Raw genomic sequence first — 13,376 nt, 5'->3', positions numbered from 1 at the left:
TTATGAGTGTGTTCTCTTGGCAAAACTCTACTAGCCTTTGCCCTGCTTCAATTTGTACTCCAAGGCCAAACTTGCCTGCTACTCCAGGTATCTCTTGACTACCTACTTTTGCATTCCAGTCCCTTATGATGAAAAGAACATCTTTTTGTGTGTGTGTGTGTTAGTTCTAGAATGTCTTGTAGATCATCAAGAACTGTTAAACTTCAGCTTTTTTGGTGTTAGTGCTTGGAGCATAGACTTGGATTAGTGTGATATTGAATGGTTTGCTTTGGAAACGAGTGGATCATTCTGTCTTGTTGACTATACCAAAGCCTTTGGCTCTGTGGATCACAACAAACTGTGGAAAATTCTTAAAAAGATGGGAATACCAGACCACCTTACCTACTTCCTGAGAAATCTGTATGCAGGTCAAAAAACAACAGAACCGGACAATTTGGAACAACAGACTGGTTCCAAGTTGGGAAACAAGTATGTCAAGGCTGCATATTGTCACCCTGCTTACTTAACTTATATGCAAGGTACATCATGGGAAATGTGGGGCTGGATGAAGAGCAAGCTGCAATCAAGATTTCCAGGAGAAATATCAATAACCTCAGATATGCAGATGACACCATCCTTATGGTGGAAAGCGAAGAACTAAAGACCCTCTTGATGAAAGTGAAAAAGCTGGCTTAATACTCAAGATTCAAAAAAGAAAGATCATGGCATCCAATCCCATCACTTTATGGCAAATGGATAAGCAATGGAAACAGTGACAGACCTTCTTTTCTTGGACTCCAAAATCACTGCAGATGGTGACTGCAGCCACAAAATTAAAAGACACTTGCTCCTTGAAAGAAAAGCTATGACAAGCCTAGATAGTGTACTGAAAAGCAGAAATGTCACCCGACAAAGGTCCATCTACTTGAGAGTTGGACCATAAAGAAAGCTGAGTGCCGAAGAACTGATGCTTTTGAACTGTGGTATTGAAAGACTCTTGAGAGTCCCTTGGACTGCAAGGAGATCAAACCAGTCTTTCCTAAAGGAAATCAGTCATAAATATTCATTGGAAGGACTGATGCTGAGGCTGAAGCTCCAATACTTTGACCACCTGATGTGAAGAACAGACTCATTGTAAAAGACCCTGATGCTGGGAAAGATTGAAGGCAAAAGGAGAAGGGGGTGGCAGAGGATGAGATGGTTAGATAGCATCACTAAATCAATGGAAATGAGTTTGAGGAAACTCTAGGCAATAGTGAAGGACAGGGAAGCCTGGTGTGCTTCCTGTGTGTCCGTGGGGTTGCATAGAGTCAGACACAACTTAATGACTGAAGAACAAAAACAAATGAGAGTTAAGTGAATCAAATATACCATCCAGTAAGGCTTTTTATAAATGAAAAGAAGAAAGTCAGTGACACAGGCTTAGCAAAGCAAAAGTTTAAATCTAAAAATAATAGCCATGGTAGCTTAAGTTTCTTATACACAGATTAAGAGACCCTTAACTCTGCAAAGTTGAGCTAGCACAGACTCTAAAATCTTAATGTAGATAAGAAAAAATAGAGGAAGGAAATTTAAGATAGATAGGGAAAAATAGAGGAAAATTTTAACAGACTCAGACAAAGATCTAGGAAAGAGTGGAAAATCAATCTTATTACGTATAGGAAAGTGAACATTAAGAGACATGAGTCGGAGAGAGAAGGTAATGCATGTTGTTTCCATGTAAATAGAGTAAAAAAAAAAATAGATTTAAATGAATTCTTGACTATTGGATACCTAACCAGTGGAGATAGAGGAATCAAAAAACACAAAGGTATTAAACTTTGTGACTGGAAGAATGATTACAGAGAGAGGAGTTAGTGGATCCAGAAGATTAATTTAGTTCAGCAAAGTGACTTAAGAATAGGTTTATGAGAGCCTTACATTTCATATCAAAGTTTGTGTATTTTAATTTGCAAGCAATGAGGAGTGAATGAAGGATGGTGGGCACGACAATGATATGTGCAGAGCATTGTTTTGAAAATTTCACCATGCATTCGTATGCAACACAGCTTAGAGAAAAGAAGTGCCAACAAGTAGAAAGGCTAATTTTGTGTGTGTGTGTGTGTATGGTGGTGGTTTAGTCGCTAAGTCATGTCTGACTCTTGCAAGCCCATGGACTATAGCCCACCAGGCTCCTCTGTCCATGGGATTTCCCAGGCAAGAATACTGGAATCAGTTGTCATTTCCTTCTCCAGGGGGTCTTCCTGACCCAGGGATCAAACCTGCATCTCCTACACTGCTGGTGGATTCTTTACCAGTGCATGCGTGCATGCTCAGTTGCTTCGGTTCTGTCCAAGTCTTTGTGACTCTGTGGACTGTAGCCTAACAGACTCCTATGTCCATGGGGATTCTTCAGGCAAGAATACTGGAGTGCGTTGCCATACCCTCCTCCAGGAGATCTTCCTGACCCAGGAATCAAACCCACATCTCTTATGTCTCCTGCACTGGCAGGTGGGTTCTTTACCACTAGCGCCACCCAGAAAGCCCTCTTTATCAATATGTACTATAAAACTATATGCACACATGTGCTGTAATTCTATAAGTAGTATATTATAAACACTTCTAAACAATTAATCACTAATTTCCTTCTCCATTCTTTCATTTTTACTGTATCTTCTTCTGGAAAGAATTGAAAATGCTTATACTTTGTCATCTAGTTTCTGTATTATTCTGTTCTCCCCAGTTGTATGGCTTGTTTAACATTTTATCACAACTAAACAAGTTGGAAAGATAAACTTATATTGTTTTTGAAAATAATATGCTATTTGTGTTGATTTGTTTGACCATTTTCACTATATTCTTTTATTTGAGCTATGATTTTGAAGGACCATTCATTATATACTTGAGTTTAGAAGTTGATTAAGATTTTTGGGCTGTGAGTAGAAACTTGAACAGAAATAGGATCTAATTTTTAAAATAATATTTGAAAATTTCCCATGGAACTTAATGTTTATAACTACAGATTAGTAGTCACTGAAGAATTTGCTAGGGAAGTGGCAATGAAAATGAAGAGGGAATGATCCACTGGAGAGGTAGCTTTGACTATGCTTGTGGACTAAGTGGATTTTAGAAATACAGGAAAAGTAATGGTTACTTTTTAACCTGAAGGATTAGGAGAATGGTTTTAACCTTGTGAAAAAAGGAGGATTGAAAAAAAACAAAATTTCAAAGAAGATTTATTTTACATTTGAATAAATGGAATTTGGTTTGGCAGAGAATTTTTTATACAGAGGCTAGCAAATTTTCTGAGGGCAAAGAGAGTTAAAAGAAGACATATGTTGAAAGAAATGCTCTTGATCATTTCAAAATCGGTAGCAGAATTATTTCCTTGTTGTTTGAACCGGCACAACAGTCATTCTGATAATGGTAGGATTTGTGTAACAGTTTTTCATGTGAAAGCTGACACTCAGATAAGCAGTTGCATGCACTATGCATCATAGCAGTTTTACTAACACATATCTGTCCAGAAAAACCAGGATATAGAAACAATAATGAAATTGTTCCATGTGTGTGATATGCTTCCATGGCTGTTTTGTGTTTTTTTTTTTTTAAATAAATGAGGTCAATGTAAGTGCAATTAGATAAACTCACTCCAATATACTTATCTCATTGTAACACAAAATACAGATTCAGGAATATCAGCTGCTCTTACTTATTAAACATCAAATCTAGTTGTGTAATTTTTGCAGTCACACTTCAAAATAATGGAGGCAATAATAGGCAAAATTATTTCTTAATGTACACAAATATGCCAGACTATAAAAGAACCTAGATTTACTATGGCATGGTTTCCAAATTGCTTGATATATTTTTTGTACTTAATTATAACTTAAGTATTAGCATATATTCTCATTATATTCTGTGATTATCCCTTAAAATAGTTTAACTTTTAAAGCAAATTTTACTGGTATTATTATGTACTTATTTAAATAATTTGAGATACGAAAACTTTAATGTGAGAGTATATTCTTAAACAGAATTATGGCTTGGCTACTTTTAAGAGGAAAATTTGGAAAATTTCTCATGAGTTCTTTTTTTATATATGTGATTGAAATATGCTATATAACTTTTTTCCATTTTAATAAGTGAATTATCATATAGCTACAGTTAAGTATAGCTGAAAAAGTATCACATTATCAATATGTATAGGTTAGAAAGTTAAACTCAGTAGCAGAGCTAAAGATCCACTTTGTTAATATTTGGGAAAGCTAGATATATGTCATGAAGAATAACACCAATCCAAATTTTAGCACTACTGTGTGATTTCATAGCGCTCTATCTTGTGCTAGAGAAGTCTTCTTGTCTAACCTTGATATAATTGCACCCTGTGCATAAGCGGTAACCTCATTTGGGTCATGAATGTGAATCAATAGAGTAAAACATACCACATTTGACCTTGCATAATGGCAAAACTTTAGATATTTAATATTGTGTTGCTTATTGAATGTAATATATTCATTTGGAGATAACATAACCGTCTTCATCTTTAAAAACATAAGTGAATAATGAATTATATCAAAACAAGTGTTTGAATCATCTTGTAAATTTTAATGGCCTTAAGATTGAGTTAAATAGAGGTGATGTGAGTAAATTACACTGACATAAAGGGTAAATTTATGGTGCAGATTTAACTACATTCTGTTACAAATTGTGCCTGGGGAGTTTTATAGTTTTGTTTTCAAGGAGGTGGAATTACTAAGAATTGCATCAGGAATACCAAGCATTATGAGGTCGAGGAATCTCAAATTACTATTATGACTCTCTTCTCTGCTACCTAGCAATGATCAAATATTCAAGTAAAAACCCTATTAAATAGGAAGTAAAAACTAAGAATTGTGGTTAATAGAACTTAACATAAACCAATATTCTCTCAAAATGCTAATGCCCCCTTTGGTTTCATAGAAAATTTAAAAAATAATAGGTTTACAAAGAAGGAGAGAACTAATAATTTTCTTGAACTATAACATGACCCAACCCACATGACTTTTGTTGTGTTTAGTCCTTGGAGCTAGGTTCAGAACAGAACTGATGAACATGAACAGCTCCACTGGAAGGCAAACAGCAAAGTAATGAATCAAAAATGACTTCAAATATTAACCAAGAAGGAGAAAAGTGATGGGACCAACTGAAAAGCCATCACAAACCAGATGTGCTTAACTCACGGTTGTCCCTGCTTTGAAGACAAGCGCAGCCTTTTGTCTGTCACTGGAAAGGTTCCAGAGAAGTTAAATGAACTCATTTCAGGAAAATTGTGTATCAGATATTATATTAAGTAGGGGGATCATATACAAATTACATGTAATCCTAAAATTCTTTAATTATTTGGAGATTATATATGTTTATATTAAATTTTGCTTTTAAATGTAAATTCAACTAAAAGTCCAATTTCACCTAATTTAAATAAAGACTTCTCTAGTACACCTATTACATCTTAGAAACTTCACTTGGATTATTACTGATCTTCCCAATAATTTGTAAAATGTTATTCTGTTTTACAAATTAGAGCTTCAGAGACAATAAACAATGTCTCATAGCTGCTGCTAAGCTGCTAAGCCACGTCAGTTGTGTCCGACTCTGTGCGACCCCATAGACGGCAGCCCACCACGCTCCCCCATCCCTGGGATTCTCCAGGCAAGAACACTGGAGTGGGTTGCCATTTCCTTCTCCAATCATGAAAGTGAAAAGTGAAAGTGAAGTCGCTCAGTCATGTCCTACTCTTCACGAACCCATGGACTGCAGCCCATCAGGCTCCTCCATCCACGGGATTTTCCAGGTGAGAGTACTGGAGTGGGGTCTCATAGCTACTAATTGACAAACGTGAGACTTGAAGCCCATCCATTTCATTACAAAGGCTGTTTTGGTTCCATTTCATCCCTTATCTCCCTTATAGTATGTATATAGAGTAATAAGACAATTTGATTTTTTCTTTCCAATTGTTTTGGCATTATAGAATTGTAATCCTGCTTAAGTCCAACATATCTAATTTTATGGTACATAGAAGAATTAATGATAACTGATTCAAATAACTTCAGAGTCTTCCTGTGACATGGAGTTTTCACGTAAACATTGTGATAAACATCAAATACATTGGATGAGAATTCACAAACTTTCCTGAGTTGAGGAGTTTTGACTGTGACTTTGTATGTGACTTAATAACCATATTGAAGCAATTTTTCTGGTGATCCATTTTCATGATCAGACTCCAAACTTCATATTGATTTCCATAGCTCCACCAGGGAAGCCCAAGAATACTGGAATGGGTAGCCTGTCCCTTCTGTAGCGGATCTTCCCAACCCAGGAATTGAACCAGGGTCTCCTGCACTGCAGGTGGATTCTTTATCAGCTGGCCTACCAGGGAAGCCCAACTCTATTGTTACACCAGAGGAAATAAGTATGAATTTGGTTTCATAATTATCTGAAATGTGTATGTCTAATGAACAAAAATATATGGATCTGTGTCCAGGACAGTATTCATCTCTGAAAACCATTGTTAACTTAAAATACAAGCTTCTACTTCTGAAAAACATACCTTACTTAATCTTTAAGATAAAGGCCATTCAGGGTCAGGGAGCTCCCACTCAAGGTGAAAAATCATGTTACAGGTTTTCCCAGTTTACTCTCCTTTGAAAGAATGGGAGTAAAAGTGGAAACCACTGCTTTGCTTTTCTCACAGCGGTATGACAGCAGGGGTTGGAAGAGAAGCATTAGAAAGTGATGGTTCTAAATGGGATTGCATTTGTCCCAGTCATAAACTCACCCAGAATGTGTATTCACAACTAATTATAACTTTTGGCTTCCTGGACTACTGCGTTCTGGTGATATCAGAGGGAAGCTCTTTCCTGGTGTGTGAAATGTAACAAATTGCTTGCCAAAGTTGTATCAGACCAGGAGCTCAGACGTAAGTTGTACATTTACTTCCTTAGTTTGAAAATGTATTATAAAGTGTAAAACTAATCTTAATAATCAAATTTAATGTAAACCTAAGGCATTTACAGTTGTAGAACTATAAGTATCATATTTATTCCCTTCAGTCAATATACCAAATTTGAAATAATAAATATTATGTAACGAACCAGTATTTTTTTAATAGATATCTCTAAAGGTAACATCGGAGAGGCAATGGCACCCCACTCCAGTACTCTTGCCTGGAAAATCCCATGGATGGAGGAGCCTGGTAGGCTGCAGTCCATGGGGCGCTAAGAGTCGGACACGACTGAACGACTTCACTTTCACTTTTCACTTTCATGCATTGGAGAAGGAAATGGCAACCCACTCCAATGTTCTTGCCTGGAGAATCCCAGGGACAGTGGAGCCTGGTGGGCTGCCGTCTATGGGGTCGCACAGGGTCGGACACGACTGAAGTGACTTAGCAGCAGCAGCAGCAGCAAAGGTAATATGAGCCTGCTAAATATTTTCTCATGCCTAATGATAAATATATATGAGTTGTATCCCTCTGACACTTTATCTCCCTATTAAGTATCTATGTGCCTATTTGTTTATCAATATCTATCTACCTATCTATGGAGATAATCTATAGCTATCTATCTAGATAGGTAGATAGATGGTAGATGTATAAGGAGATGTATATATGTACATATTATATAAACACATGTATATACATAAAGCATTTTGAGAGAGAAATATATATTGCTAACTGCTAAGTCACTTCAGTTATGTCCGACTCTGTGTGACCCCATAGACGGTAGCCCACCAGGCTCCCCCATCCCTGGGATCCTCCAGGCAAGAACACTGGAGTGAGTTGCCATTTCCTTCTTCAATGCATGCAAGCAAAAAGTGAAAGTGAAGTCGCTCAGTCTAGCCTTGTGATGAGAGCTCTTGGGATTTACTCTCTTTTTAAAATTTATTTTTAATTGGAGGATAATTACTTTACAATATTATGTTGATTTCTGCCATATGTCAAAATGAATCATGAAATAGTTTAAACTGTAAACTTAAATTTTGCATTGGCCAACATTACTGATTGGAAGAATTTTTGAGAATAAACAAAAGGTACAATCAAATTTAAAACTTACTCTACCTTGCATTTCAGAAAAGCACGTTTTATATATTCTATCACTGTAAATGTATTTCCCTAATTGAGTGTCTTTCTGACACCAACATTGAACATTGATCCTCTTAGGTGCTAGGATGCTTTTGTGTACGTGTGTGTGTGTAAATATATATGTGTATGATTAGAGCAGCTAATTATTGCTTTAAATTTATCCTGAACTTCATATTTTGCTTGCATCTTAGTGAATGTGATGAAATACATCCTTAGAAGCCAGAGTTAGTTTCAAATCTTGGTTCTTACAAACTATGCAAATGTGGTAGTCAGTTAGTCTCTGCAAGACACACAGTGTATTGCCTCAACAAAGCAGAGATAGTTTTAATACCTGCTTGAAAGGTTATTGTATGGTCTAGAAATAGTGTATGTAAATTGCTTTGTTCAGTGCCTGAATGTTTTTTTGTAATTTCATATGAAGTCAGAGCAAGCAATTTAAAAATTCATATTGTATATATATATATACAATAGCAAGCAGATCTTTTCCCTGAATTCATTAATCAATTCTTTTGAGATTACTAGATAAACGTATAGTAAAAATGTTTAAAGCTTACTTAAAAATGTGTTTTCAGAAATCTATTCAACCCATAATCTCCTATACGTCATTAAAATCCATTGCTTATGAGATTATAGTATAATTTATTTAAAAGATGTTAACAAATCTTTTGTCCAGTAGCTATGCTGAAATCCGCTAGGATTTCATGTAATGTTATTGTATGAAAGTGAAAAGGGAAAGTGTTAGCTGCTCAGTCGTGTCCAACTCTTTGCAACCCCTTGGAATACTGGATTGGATTGTCATTCTCTTCTCCAGGGAATCTTCCCAACCCAGGGATCAAACCCAGATCTACTGCACTGCAGGTAGATTCTTTACCATCTGAGCCACCAGGGAAGCCTATTGTTGTTTTATACTGTTGGAAAAAAGACCTTGTATTTCCCACAAGTAACAAGTGATTTCTGATAGACTCTGTAGTTTTTATATATTTAGTGGATTTTGGGGATAACTTTAAGCTTTGATTATTAAAAAAAAATGCCAAACTCTAATTCTTTTTATACTTCTTTAGATAGAATATTTTGGTGATAATAATTCTCCCTCCTTTACTCTGATGACTCTATTTTTATTGGTGTTGAGTAAAATTCATATTTCTTTTCTTTCTCCTGTATTTGTCATTGTTGCCACTTATATTACTTCCTTGTCTGTTGTCATGCTTGTTTTTCATCTTGTTCTCTTTTGTTTCCATACCAGGATGGGCTTTTTATAAGATCTTTTGTGTTAAATTTATTGACACAGGATTATTTTCCTTTAATATTTAAATTAAAAAAATTATGTCACACAAATTTACTGTCATCATTCACTGTCCTTCTAGACTGAGATCACCAAAGATCAGATGTTTCCATATTCAAAATTTGCTTGTATCTCTATAATTAACCTGTGAACTTTGATTTCTTACCTGGGCTACTTGCCCACTCCACCAACACCAACCACTCAGTCTAAACTAAGGCTCAATTTGATGTTTTTATTCATTTTGCTAATTCTCCCTTAAGATTCTCCCCCTCTTTCCATACAGCCCAAAGATCATGTTTTTCAATAATTTTGGGCAAAATCAGCCCTTCTTCAAAGGTGGCAATATAAAATTTGGTCTATATTTTGCATTCCATACACTTATATAATCCAGTGGTGATTATGTACTTCTGAGAACCACCTTGTTTTACTACTTCCTCTTCCCACCTCAATCAATTAATTTATTTCTTCTGCATGACATTTGATTTCTGTCTCCATCTAAAGCTAATCTACATGTGCTTCTAGATCATAGGTGGTTTTAAAACACATCTGCAAATGTTTTGACACTCCTCCCACAAACTTTGGAAGCTAATTCCCCTCTCCTTGAATTTGGGCAACCCTCAGTATTCACTTCCGATGATTTGGGTTGGAGAATGACTTTTTTGTTCTGACTCATTTTTATATTGCTATTTTGCTTGTTTCTTTAATTATTGTTTTTCATTTATTTTTAAATTTGTATGGTCGTGGTGATTTAGTTGCTAAGTCGTGTCCGACTCTTGCGACCCCATGGACTGTAGCGTGCCAGGCTCCTCTGTCTGTAGGATTCTCCCGGCAAGAATACTGGAGTGGGTTACCATTTCCTTCTCTGTGTTAAATTTGTATAAAATTTAAAAATATGACACTTAATTTAGTTATTACAAAATATTGACTATATTCCCTTTGTTGTATAATACATTCCAGTAGCCTGTATTACACCAGTAGTTTATACCTCCCTCTCCCTCACTTTATATTGCCCTGCACCCTCTCCCCACTGGTAATCACTAGTTTGCTCTCTATATTACTCAGTCTTCTTCTTTTCTATTTTATTCACTCAGTTCAGCCACTCAGTAGTTTCTGACTGTTTGTGACCCCATGGTCTGCAGCACACTAGGCTTCCCTGCCCATCACCAACTCCTGGAGCTTGCTCAGACTCATGTCCATCATCAAGTCAGTGATGCCATCCAACCATCTCATCCTCTGTGCTCCCCTCCTCCTGCTCCCTTCAATCTTTCACAGCATCTGGGTCTTTTCCAATGAGTCAGTTCTTCGCATGAAGTGGCCAAAGTATTGGAGCTTCAGCATTAGTCCTTCCGAAGCATAGTCAGGACTGATTTCATTTAGGATTGACTGGCTGGATCTCTTTGCAGTCCAAGGGACTCTCAAGAATCTTTTCCAACACCACAGTTCAAAACTATCAATTCTTTGGTGCTCAACTTTCTTTATGGTCCAACTCTCACATCCTACATGACTACAGGAAAAACCATAGCTTTGACTAGATGGACCTTTGTTGGCAAATTAATGTCTCTGCCTTTTAATATACTATCTGGGTTTGTCATAGCTTTTCTTCCAAGGAGCAAGTGTCTTTTAATTTCGTGGTTGCAGTCACCATCTGCAGTGATTTTAGAGCCCAAGAAAAGAAAGTCTATCACTGTTTCCATTGTTTCCTCATCTATTTGCCTGAAGTGATGGGGCCAGATGCCATGATCTTCATTTTTTAAATATTGAGTTTTAAGCCAAATTTTTCACTCTCCTCTTTCACTTTCATCAAGAGGTTCTTCAGTTCCTCTTGGCTTCCTACCATAAGGGTGGTGTCATCTGCATATCTGAGGTTATTGATGTTTCTCCCAGCAATCTTGATTCCAGCTTGTGATTCACCAGTCCAGTATTTCGCATGATGTACTCTGCATATAAGTTAAATAAGCAGGGTGAAAATATACAGCCATGATATACTCTTTCCCAATTTGGAACCAGTCCATTGTTCCATGTCTGGTTCTAACTGTTGCTTCTTGACCTGCATACAGATTTCTCAGGAGGCAGGTCAGGTGGTCTGGTATTCCCATCTCTTTAAGAATTTTCCACAGTTTGTTGTAATGCACACAGTCAAAGGCTTAGAGTAATCAGTGAAGAAATAGATGTTTCCCTGGAATTCTATTGCTTTTTCTATGATCCAATGGATGTTGGCAATTTGATCTATGGTTCCTCTGCCTTTCAAAAATCCAATTTGATCATCTCGAAGTTCTCGGTTCATGTATTGTTGAAGCCTGGCTTGGAGAATTTTGAGCATTACTTTGATAGCATGCGAGATGAGAGCAATTGTGCGGTAGTTTGAACATTCTTTGGCATTGCCTTTCTTTGGGATTGGAATGAAAACTGTCCTTTTCCAGTCCTGTGACCACTGCAGAGTTTTCCAAATTTGCTGACATATGGAATGCAGCACTTTCACAGCATCATCTTTTAGGATTTGAAATTACTCAGCTGGAATTCTATCATCTCCACTAGCTTTGTTCATAGTGATGCTTCCTAAGGCCCACTTGTCTTCACACTCCAGGGTGTCTGACTCCTGGTGAGTGATCACTGAGGTAACCACCATTGTGGTTATCTGGGTCATTGAGGTCTTTTTTGTATAGTTCTTCTGTGTAGTCTTGCCACCTCTTCTTAATATCTTCTGCTTCTCATAGGTCCATATCATTTCTGCCCTTTATCGAGCCCATCTTTGCATGAAATGTTCCCTTGGTATCTCTAATTTTCTTGAAGAGATCTCTAGTCTTTCCCATTTCATTGTTTTCTCTATTTCCTTGCATTGATCACTGAGGGAGGCTTTCTTATCTCTTATTGCTATTCTTTGGAACTCTGCATTCAGATGGTTATATGTTTCTTTTTCTCCTTTGCCTTTCACTTCTCTTGTTTTCTCAGCTATTTGTATGGCCTTCTCAGACAATCATTTTGCCTTTTTTCATTTATTTTTCTTGGTGATGGTCTTTATCACTGCCTCCTGTACAATGTCACCAACCTCCATCCAAAGATCTTCAGACACTCTATCAAATGTAATCCCTTGAATATATTTGTCACTTTCACTGTATAATTGTAAGGGATTTGATTCAGGTCATACTTGAATGGTCTAGTGGTTTTCACTACTTTCTTCCATTTAAGTCTGAATTTTGCAATAAGGAGTTCCTGATCTGAGCCACAGTCAACTCCTGATCTTTTTTTGTTGACTGTATAGAGCTTCTCCATCTTTGGCTGCAAAGAATATAATCAATTTGATTTTAGTGTTGACCATCTAGTGATGTCCATGTGTAGAGTCGTCTGTTATTATATTGGAAGAGGGTGTTAGCTATGACCAGTATGTTCTCTGGCAAAACTCCATTAGCCTTTGCCTTGCTTCATTTTGTACTCCAAGGTCAAACTTTCCTGTTACTCCAGGTATCTCTTGTCTTCCTACTTTTGTATTCCAGTCCCTTATGATGAAAAGGACATCTTTTTTTTCATGTTAGTTCTAGAAGGTATTGTAGGTCTTCATAGAGCCATTCAACTTCAGCTTCTTCAGCATTAGTGGTTGGGATATCGGTTGGTTTACTGTGATATTGAATGGTTTGCCTTGGAAATGAACAGAGATTTTTCTGTTAATTTTGAGATTGCACCCAAGTAAGCAAGATGCCAGAGTGGAAGGACGTGCTCTCATCTTCTCCTGCAAGAACTCCAAAGTTGCAATTTGCTGCTGAAGAACCATTGACAAGAGAATGTTGGATCCCACCAAAAAAAAGATATCCCATGTCCAAGGGCAAGGGAGATGCCCCAGAAAGACTATAGGAGGGGCAGAGTCATATTTAGAATAGAATACCATACCTGCCAGAGATGCTTGGAGGACTCAAACTAAACCTTGTTCACACCAGACCCCAGAGACCACACAGAGACTGAGCCAGACCTGCTTTTGTGTGTTTGAGTGTCTCCTGTGGAGGCACGGGTCAGCAGTGGCTT

The 13,376-nt window shown here is 37.1% G+C and overlaps 1 long non-coding RNA gene across 1 annotated transcript in view; it reads left to right on the top strand.

Moving 5' to 3' along the window:
* Window positions 1–6,746: 6,746 nt before the first annotated feature.
* LOC129628042 (uncharacterized) overlaps window positions 6,747–13,376 on the top strand; it is a 69,613-nt gene continuing 62,983 nt past the window's right edge. The window contains exon 1 of the long non-coding RNA XR_008702701.1: window positions 6,747–6,916. This is a non-coding gene — a long non-coding RNA (uncharacterized LOC129628042). The remainder of the gene's footprint in view (window positions 6,917–13,376) is intronic.

Source organism: Bubalus kerabau, chromosome 15 (assembly GCF_029407905.1).
Source record: "Bubalus kerabau isolate K-KA32 ecotype Philippines breed swamp buffalo chromosome 15, PCC_UOA_SB_1v2, whole genome shotgun sequence".
NCBI classification, from domain to species: domain Eukaryota; kingdom Metazoa; phylum Chordata; class Mammalia; order Artiodactyla; family Bovidae; genus Bubalus; species Bubalus kerabau.
The sequence above is the reverse complement of the archived record's forward strand: the minus strand, read 5'-3'. Positions and strand labels throughout refer to the sequence as shown.